The sequence below is a fragment of the Crocodylus porosus genome, unplaced genomic scaffold (genome assembly GCF_001723895.1).
Source record: "Crocodylus porosus isolate Cpor-Errol unplaced genomic scaffold, CroPor_comp1, whole genome shotgun sequence".
Lineage (NCBI taxonomy): Eukaryota > Metazoa > Chordata > Crocodylia > Crocodylidae > Crocodylus > Crocodylus porosus.
Genome location: NW_017728907.1, coordinates 2,199,281 through 2,208,581, shown reverse-complemented (window position 1 = coordinate 2,208,581; position 9,301 = coordinate 2,199,281).

Genomic DNA, 9,301 nt, shown 5'->3' with positions numbered 1-9,301 from the left:
AGGACAGAGCCTTGAGGGACCCCACTGGTCACAGGGCACCACGATGAGTGACTGCCATCAATTACAACCCTCTGGGTCTGACCATGCAGCCAATTTCCCAGCCGGGGAAGAGTACAGCTCCAAGGACTGAACCCCACTCCCTGCATCCTTCCAGGTCGATACCGACCCATCTATTACTATTCTCTGGGTGCAACTGCTAAGCCAATTTTGCCACCTACTGGACCAATTCTTGTAGGAAATGAACATCAGTAGCTACTGAGCATGAGAGTTCATAGATTCATAGATGCTGGGGTCAGAAGGGACCTCAGTGGATCACTGAGTCTGACCCCCTGCCCATGGCAGGAAAAAGTGCTGGGGTCATGTGACCCCAGCCAGGTGCTTGTCCAGTCTCTTCTTGAAGACTGCCAACATAGGGGAGAATACCACCTCCCTTGGAAGCCCATTCCAGATTCTGGCAACCCTAACCATGAAGAAGTTCTTTCAGATGTCCAGCCTAAATCTACTCTCTATCAGCTTGTGGCTATTGTTCCTGGTTATTTCAAGGGGTGCCCTGCTAAACAAAACATCTCCTATTCCCTGCTGCCCCTGTGCCCCCCTCCCACCCCCTGGTGAATTTATATACTGCCACAACATCTCCCCTCAGCCTTCTCTTGCTGAGGCTGAAAAGGTCCAGGTCCCTTAGCCTTTCCTTGTAGGGCCTTCCCTGCAGGCCTCTAACCATATGAGTACCCCTCCTCTGGACCCTTTCAAGGTTATCCAAATCCCTCTTGAACTGCGGCACCCAGAATTGGACACAGAACTCCAGTTATGGTCTGACCAGTGCTACATAGTGGGGAAGCTTCACCTCCCTGGTCCTGTTTGTGAAGCACCTACTACTGCATGACAAAGTGTGGTTAGCTCTGCTAATTACTTTGTTACATTGTCAACGCATATTCATCTCAGAGTTGACAACGACTCTGAGATCTCTTTCTGCCACTGTGCTGCTGAGAAGGTCATCCCCCAGCCTATAGGTGTGCTGGTGATTCCCTTTCTCTAGGTACAGCACCTTGCACTTGTCCTTGTTGAACTGCATCCTATTGTTCTCTGCCCACTTCTCTAACCTGTCCTGGTCCACCTGGATTTGGTGTCCTCCCATCAGTGTGTTTACTTCTCCCCATAATTTTATGTCATCTGAGAATGTAGACAGAGTGCTTTCCATGCCCTCATCCAGGTTGCTGATGAGGATATTGAATGGTACTGACCCAAGGACTGAGCCTTGGGGGACCCCACTGCCTGCATCTTTCCAGGTCAATACTGACCCATCCACCACCACTCTCTGGGTACGACCCTTTAGCCAATTTGCCATCCACATGGCTGTGTAATTGTTTATGGCACAGTTGTTCAATTTGTTTATGAGAATGGGATGGGATACTGGGTCAAAGGCCTTCTTAAAGTCCAAGTAGGTGACATCTACCTCGACTCCTGCATCTAAGCATTTAGTGACCTGGTCGTAGAAAAAAACAAGGTTAGTCAGGCAGAATCTACCTGCTATGAACCCATGCTGATTGCCTTTCTGCATTATATTACCTGCTGGACTCCTACAAATGTGATCCTTGATCATTTTTTCAAGGGTTTTCCCAAGGAAAAAGGTGAGACTAACTGGTCTGTAGTTACCTGGATCCTCCTTCCTCCCCTTCTTGAAAATGGGGACCACATTGGCCCTTTTCCAGTCGTCTGGGATCTCACCTGAGCACCACAAGTGCTCAAACAACTGTGCCAGTGGCTCTGCTGTGACACTGGATAATTCTTTCAGCACCCTTGGATGAAGCTCATCCGGTCTTGCTGACTTAAACACATCCAACCCTGCCAAGTATCTTTTTACTAGGTCGGCGCTGACAGTAGGTGGGCTGGTGTTCTTCCTGATTTTATCTCTAATGCTTTTGAGAGATTTGTCTAGATCTGTGTTCAAGAATACAGAGGCAGAGCACCCATTGAAAACTCCTGTAGGGGTCCTATGCTGCCCTGCGCGTTCTTTTTGCTTCATATGTACCTGAAGAACGGCTTTTTGTTGTCCTTAATTTTTGTTGCCAGCTTAAGTTCTAATGGAGTTAGGGATACAGCCTCTGAATCAGAACTTCCTAGACCTTATACGTGCCTATACATGAGCGGCAAGGCTGCTCCAATGCACCATAAGTACAATGCATCGGAGCAGACTCAATTAATTGAGAGTGCTGGAGTGTGGTAATTACTGTGCTCCAGCAGATTCCAGCACCTCATGTATCAGTGTCCCCGCACTTAAAAGAAGTGGAGTGAGCACTTTAACTAAAGCTTATATAGTGAGCTTTAGTTAAAGCACCCCTGCCACCATTTTTAAGTGCGGGGACACTGATACATAGGATGCTCTGGGCACTTAATTAACACCCCCTCCTTTCCCCCCCCATCCTGGAGCATGTGTATAAATTCTGGAGGCTCCAAGTGAGGAGGAACATTGGGAAAAATCCCTGGCCATACCCAGTTTATTCTCCCTTTCAGCATCCACTCTCTGCCACTGTGTGACACAGGATATTGGACAAGATGGATTAATAGACTGACACAGTAAATGTCTGTTTTTATGTTCTTATTCATTATGTGCCAGACCAGCTCCATACAACACATGAAGCGTGGGGAACTGGGGCTGGCACATGATGTATGTGGAGGGCAGTGCTGGTCTGAGACTCAGCGGGGGCGGTTGGGGCTACATATCCTGCATGCTGCTTGCACAGCTGGTCTGAGACCCATGGGCCAGATCATAAGGCTCCACAGGCCAGATCTTGACACCCCTGACTTAAACTGTTTCAGGATAGTGGTATAGAATACGCATGGAAGTTTGAAAAAAATCCTTCGTGTAATTGTATTTTAAACCGAATAGGGATAACACGAAGAAAGCGTAACAAAAATAGGTGCCCTCCTTCCCCTTAATACCAGTCAAAGGTTAGGAAAGAGATTAGAATGAAGTTTTACATTTTCAGACAAGGCAATCACTGTTAAACTAGAAAAAAAGTCAGAAGGCCTTTTGAGGAGCAGCAGGATGCAGAATTGGGATTGCTAAACGACTATGTCCAAGACAACATTTCAAATGATAAGAAGTGATGTTAGAAAAACAATGGAACAGCATATCTCATAGATGGTGGGAACTTTTAAAACAGAAGAATAACATACGGTGTATATCAAATACTGGGTGCATCTACACAAGATGTTTACTGTGGAGCTGCTTACTTTGCCTCACGGTAGAGTCTCAGCATCCACACATTTGGTTCTATTAGGCTGCAGTAAACTAATTGACTCTGCTGTAGGTTAGTACTTGTAAACACAAATACTATCCTATAGCAGTATTCTTTAGTGTGCTGCAGTGCATGTGTAGATGCTGATGGGGCTGGCTGGGACGTTAGGGTGCTTCAGTCTGTGGGCTACCCACCAGCTAGCCCTTCACTGAACCACTCTCATGCCCCAGCCAGCCCATCCACAGCACATTTAGCTGGCAGGCTTCATGCTGGCAGGCTGACCTCCTGGGTCCCTTGCCAGCTGAGGCTGCTACGACTCGGCTCAGTGTGCTGCAGTCCTAAGTGATGTGTTTACATGTTATATGCCAGAGTTTATAGTGTCACATTAATTCCATGTGTAGACGCATCTACTGAACCTCAGTCTTCTGACAGACCAATATTGTTTGGCTGAAAATCCAGGTATTAATATGAAAAACAGGTGTTCTTAAAACATCCTCAGGAATAAAACCCTCTTTGTGCTGGTGTTTGTGAAGCATGTAACAAGGGCTGCACATGATCAGACTTAGAGCTGTTCAGAATTAGGACAAATATTTACAAACACATTTTATGCAGTGTTTGACCAGCTTGAATAAAGAGTCAGAAGAGGAGTATGTGTCCTGATTTGGATGGAAATGGTATTCCAAGCACCTCTAATAACAAGAGGTTTTGAAAAGGAGCACATAAAATATGCCTCCCATGGTCCCATAATTGCACATACCTTTCATTTCATTGTTTATCACTTCCCTTGCTATTTTTGCTCATTATTAAAAAAAAAATCGTTTAAAAGAAATATTTTCCCCTCACAGCTCATTTACTTCTCTTGATTGACCCTGCAGTTGAGTTCAAAATTACAAATATGTGACATCACTATATTTTTTTATCATGTAACAAACTGTGAAGCCATTAACAAAGAACTGTGACTTAACCGTCAGATCAAAGAGAATGAGAAGCTGGCTTAGCAAGGAAAAAGCTCTTATTCAAACACATATATCTTCAATAATAGCAGGGGAAATACAGAAAATTACTGTCAAAGTAAATAGAATTTTGTATAAATGCCATCTCCTTGCAAGTTTGGCCCAGCATTATAATCCTTCTTTATTTAGTGGTGTTGCCCTTTTCTCTTTAGAGACCTTTAGTGAAGTTGTCTTTTATATTTTATGTATCATTAAAATGACCTAAATGAACAGGGATGTGGCTTATCTCACATTTATTTTTAATTATTTACATAAATGAAGAGATGTCCTGATTGCACACTTGCTGCATTTATAAAAATATATTTTCTTCATTTATAAGGAGAATTAGGTGCCTATGAGAGATGAACAGACAGATTGTAGATAGGACTCTTTTGTCTATGAAAAATGATCAAGAAGGATCAACTTCCCAGGGACAATGAGGTCTGAGTTTCCATTCAGCTTTTGGCATCTCTGGGCATGTCTACATAAGATGTTTAATGTGCAGTTGATGATTAACTACACAGTAAATTTCTTGGCATGTACACATGTACCCCTCTTAGGGTACACAAAACTAATAAACTCTGCAGCAGGGTAGAGTTTGTAAAATAAAAGCACTATCCTGCTGCAGAGTTTTTCATGTACAGAAGTGCACAATAGATGCTACCCTGGCTAGCTGGGGCACAGAGTGTTTCAGTGTGGGGCTAGCCTGCAGGCACCCTGTCCTGAGGCACCCTGCAGCCCAGGCAGCTGCTTGGCAGCATATGGAGACACTGCATGGGTTGCAGGGTTTCTCAGCATGGGCGCTGTTAGCTTCATGCTGAGAAACCCTGTGCCCCAGCCAGCCCACACGTGCAGCATATTCAGCTGCTCCCCCCATCTCCATGTGCTGCCAAGCAGCTGCCTGAAGCTGCATCTACACACGTGCTGCTGTGTATGAAAAAACTCTGGTGCAGTTAGCCCCGGAATTTATTTGTACGCATTAATCACATGGGTAGATGTGCCCTCTGAGTCTACAAACAGTGCCAATTTTTTTTTCTTTAGGAAAAGGGATTTGATGGGGGAAGAATATTACTTTGTACTTTCCAGGAGGTAGGATTTAACCCATTGTTTACACCCTACACTGATCCAAGGATGGCCTAACTAAACCTAGGGCCTTGTTACACGTTTGCATGTTAAGCTGCTTAAATGTTAATCAGTATGGGTGCAGCTACATGTGCTATTAGTGCACAGCAATAAACTATGGAGCTTATTGCTTCACAGTTTATTGCTCCCAGGCATGTGGTTTACATGTGTGCCCAGACAGCAACACATTGAATCAGGTCAGAGCAGCCCTGACTGGCAGCGGGCCCTGGGGGGGTCAGCCTGCCAACCTAGGGCTGCTCCAACCAGGCTTAATGTTCTGCAGAAGGGCTGGCTGAGGCATGAGGGTCTTTTAGTGTGGGGATAGCTGGCAGGCAGCCCATGCACTGAAGCACCCAAGGTAGCTGGATCAGCATCTACATGTATGCTGCTGTGCACAAAAAACTCTGCAGCAGGGTAGTACTTGTAAGTACTACCATAGGCGACAGGTAGGGCGGACACCAGGGGGTGGCATGTGCCCGTCCTGAGAGCACTGGTGTCCCTTCTGAGCGTGAGCACTTTGGCTGGTAGGGGGGCATGGAGAGCATTAGTGCTCCCCCTGAAACTGGCTCTGCCGGTGGCATGACAGTGGTGGAAGTGCCAGCAGTTCTGCTGCTGCTGTGCTACTGGCATGCTTGGTGACTGGCCACTGGGGAACCCCTCCCTGGTCACTGGGTGGCCACTTGGGACCCCCCTGTTGTGCCCCAGTGGGGACTGCCCAGACTTGGGCAGATCCAGTCACCCATTAACTACCCTGTTGCAGAGTTTATTAGTTTCCTGCACCCTAAGAGACACACATGTAGACACTGAGATGTTTACTGTGCAGTTAATTAGTCAACTGCACAGTAAACATCTCATGTAGATGCTCTCTGTTAGTGCTAGCTTGAGTTTGGAGCAGTCGTACCTTAAGGGTAAAAACTTTCTCGGACTTCCCCCGGCCTGCAGAGCTATGATTTGCCACTAGAGGACTGGTGAGAAGGGGCCTGACTAAGAGCTACAGCTGTGAGTTGCCACTACAAGGCTGGTGAGCCAGGACAGGCTTCTATCCCTGCTGTAGGTGGAGGTGGGTTGGAGAGATGGGTTGGGGGTAAGAGCATGAGACTGGAAGGGGGAGAGTTTTAATGATGGAGACTAGGTCATGAAATGAGAGGTGGAGAGGCAATGGGTGGGAATAGCAACTGGGGCTGAGTGATGAAATGAAGGAAGTCAGCCACAGAAGTATAAAATAGAAAGAAGAAAAAAAAAATAAAAATAATTAAAAAAATGAAGAAGTAAATTAAAGACAGTCTCATGTTTTAATAATTTGGGATTTGGGATTGGGTTGTGGGGGGTGCTGGTTATATTTCCTGGGCTGGCTGGGAGGTGGGACTGGTGAGAGAAGGAAGCCCTAGCTTATCGGGACCTGATCCGGCCCCCATCTGCACCCTGAGACCTAATTAGTTTATATGTGCTCTTCAGGCTATTTGTTGGGGGATAGGAAGGTCATATCCCCAAGGAGTGGAAACAGGTGGCAGGGGAGTTGGACTGGTGCCAGAACTGCTCTCTGGGCAGTAGTTCAGGGTGTGGAAAGTTTGTCTCCATGGGAGGGTGGGGGAGGAGGGACATTGCATCCTAGGATGCTGGAGGACTGCAACTTGTGCAGCTCACCTGTGGGGAGTGACCTTACATTACTGGAACAAACTGGGTAACATGGATTGGATATAAACTTGCCCTGAGTGGCATAATTTTAAGCTACCTAAAGCATGCTTAAAAGTAGTTTCCTCTGGAGTGTGGACAATCCACGGGTGAAGAGCTTCAGGAGCCATCTAAAATTAATGGGTGACTACACACGAGTGTGGAGGCTGCTCTGATGTGCTGTAATCAAGTCTGCTGGAGCATGGTAATTACCATGCCATGCTCCAGTCAGCCTCCATGTCTCGTATCAGCATTCCTATGCTGCAAAATGGTGGCAGGGGCATTTTATCTAAAGCTCGTTTAATGAGCTTTAGATGAAGCATCCCTGCCACCATTTTGAAGCACAGGGATTCTCATACATGAGGTGCTCCAGACGCTTGAATTCGAGTGGCTCTCAAAGATGCTGTAATTAAAATGCCCTTTGTAAAAACATTCAATGTGTTACAAGGCTCATAGTCAGTTTCTTTTCGATAAAAGCAAGTGACTAGCCCTTGAACTGATGGTGTGTGTCAATACTCAAGAAGCTGAACCAAAAGATGAGAATAAGCTTTTCATATGATATATGTGCAGTCTATTTCTAATAGAATAAACGTATTTCGGAGCCAGAAACACTTAGGCATAAAAAATGGAGATGCTAAAACCCCTCACAAGTCCAACATTGTGATCAAAACCCCCAAATTAGTGTCTGCCTAACCCTTAAAGTACCTAAATTTGCTAGGCTCCTCCCTTTAAACATGCAAATTTCCCAACAAGTCTGCTTCTTTGAAGTTCCATTTTGATGCAGGAACTAGATGCAGCAGTGTCTAGCTCCTCTGGGGCAACGATCTGGTAGGTTCGTTCTGAATGTGGAAAACATGCACTGACAGGGCCAAGTCCATCACCAAAAGCAGTTTATGGCTACTTTCTATTCAAAACATGCCTGCCAAAAAAGGTTACTTCTGTTATATATTTTCATAAAAAAGCTTTGTGATTAGAGCACTCACCTAGGAGGTGGGAGACATAGATACGGTTTGTTTCTCAGACCACAAAACTATTGCTGGTTTTTATCCAATCGCTATGTAAAAGTCATAAACCATCTTAGAAGCAGAGATGAGAACTCAGGCTTCCCCTTTGCAGCTGGGTACTCTAATCTCTAGGGGCACTTTTACATGTGCTCCAGGGTGGTGCTTTAATTAGAGGGGATCCAAGTGCCGCTCTAATTAAAGCACCATAGCATCTCATGTATCAGTGTCCCCATGCTTAAAAATGGTGGTGGGGGTGCTTGGACTAAAGCTCATTTGAGTTCAAACGCCCCCAGCCCACCATTTTTTAAGTGTGGGGACACTGTCACAGGAGGCTGCTGGAGTGCAGTAATTAGCATATTCCAGCAGACTCGATTAATCGTGTCAGAGCAGCCTCCTCACTCATGTACAGGCACCCTAGATTACTGTGTCCTCCTACTTCTTTGTTCTCCTTTTGTTCCCATGAATCTTGCATTCTTTTCTATAAAATTGCACAGCCTTAGTAGGTGGGGTGAAGGATACCTCCCTCTGCCCAGAATCCCGTCTGGTGGTTAAGACTGCTCCCCTGGAAAAGTAGCAGATGTGGATTTGAATCCCCTTGGGCTGAAGAAGGAATTTGACCCAGGATCCCTGTTTCTTTATCAAAAGTGGGCAGCAGTGGCTCTCCTACCTTGGGTTGTGTTTTAAGAGAGAGGAGTGAGCCCTGATGCACTCTTTGAAAGAACAGTTGCAAGCACCATCCCCAAGAAAAGGAATTAAGGCTCTATAACCTGAATGAATGAAACCAGCTCCCTGCAATCTTGATTCAGATATCTAAGTTCCAGAGGGAGATGGGATTTCAGACTTTCAGACTTTGTGCTTAGTGCTTTCCATTGGCCCCCTGTAGCCAGCTTGATGTGCAGGTTTTTAGATTTCCTTGCTGAGATGCCTGACTTCCCACCAGTATAGTGATTCAGTTCTGTTCTATTTATTTATTCTTTGAGTTCTGGACTCTACCAGAGGGACCAGGAGTTTAATCTGTAGGTGCTGCAGTTGCCTTAAGCCCTCTATCATTTGATTTGATCTGCCTCTAATGACTAAAGGGTAAAGAGGTTTTTTGATAAGTCAGAAAGTTGAATTGCAGCTTGTTGGGTTGTTTTCCTTGTGTTATTTCATTCATAGTTTCATAGTAGCTAGGGTCAGGATGGACCTGAACAGATCATCTAGCCTGACCCCCTGCCACATGCAGGAATGAATGCTGGGTTCACAAGACCCCAGACAGGTGATCATCCAACCT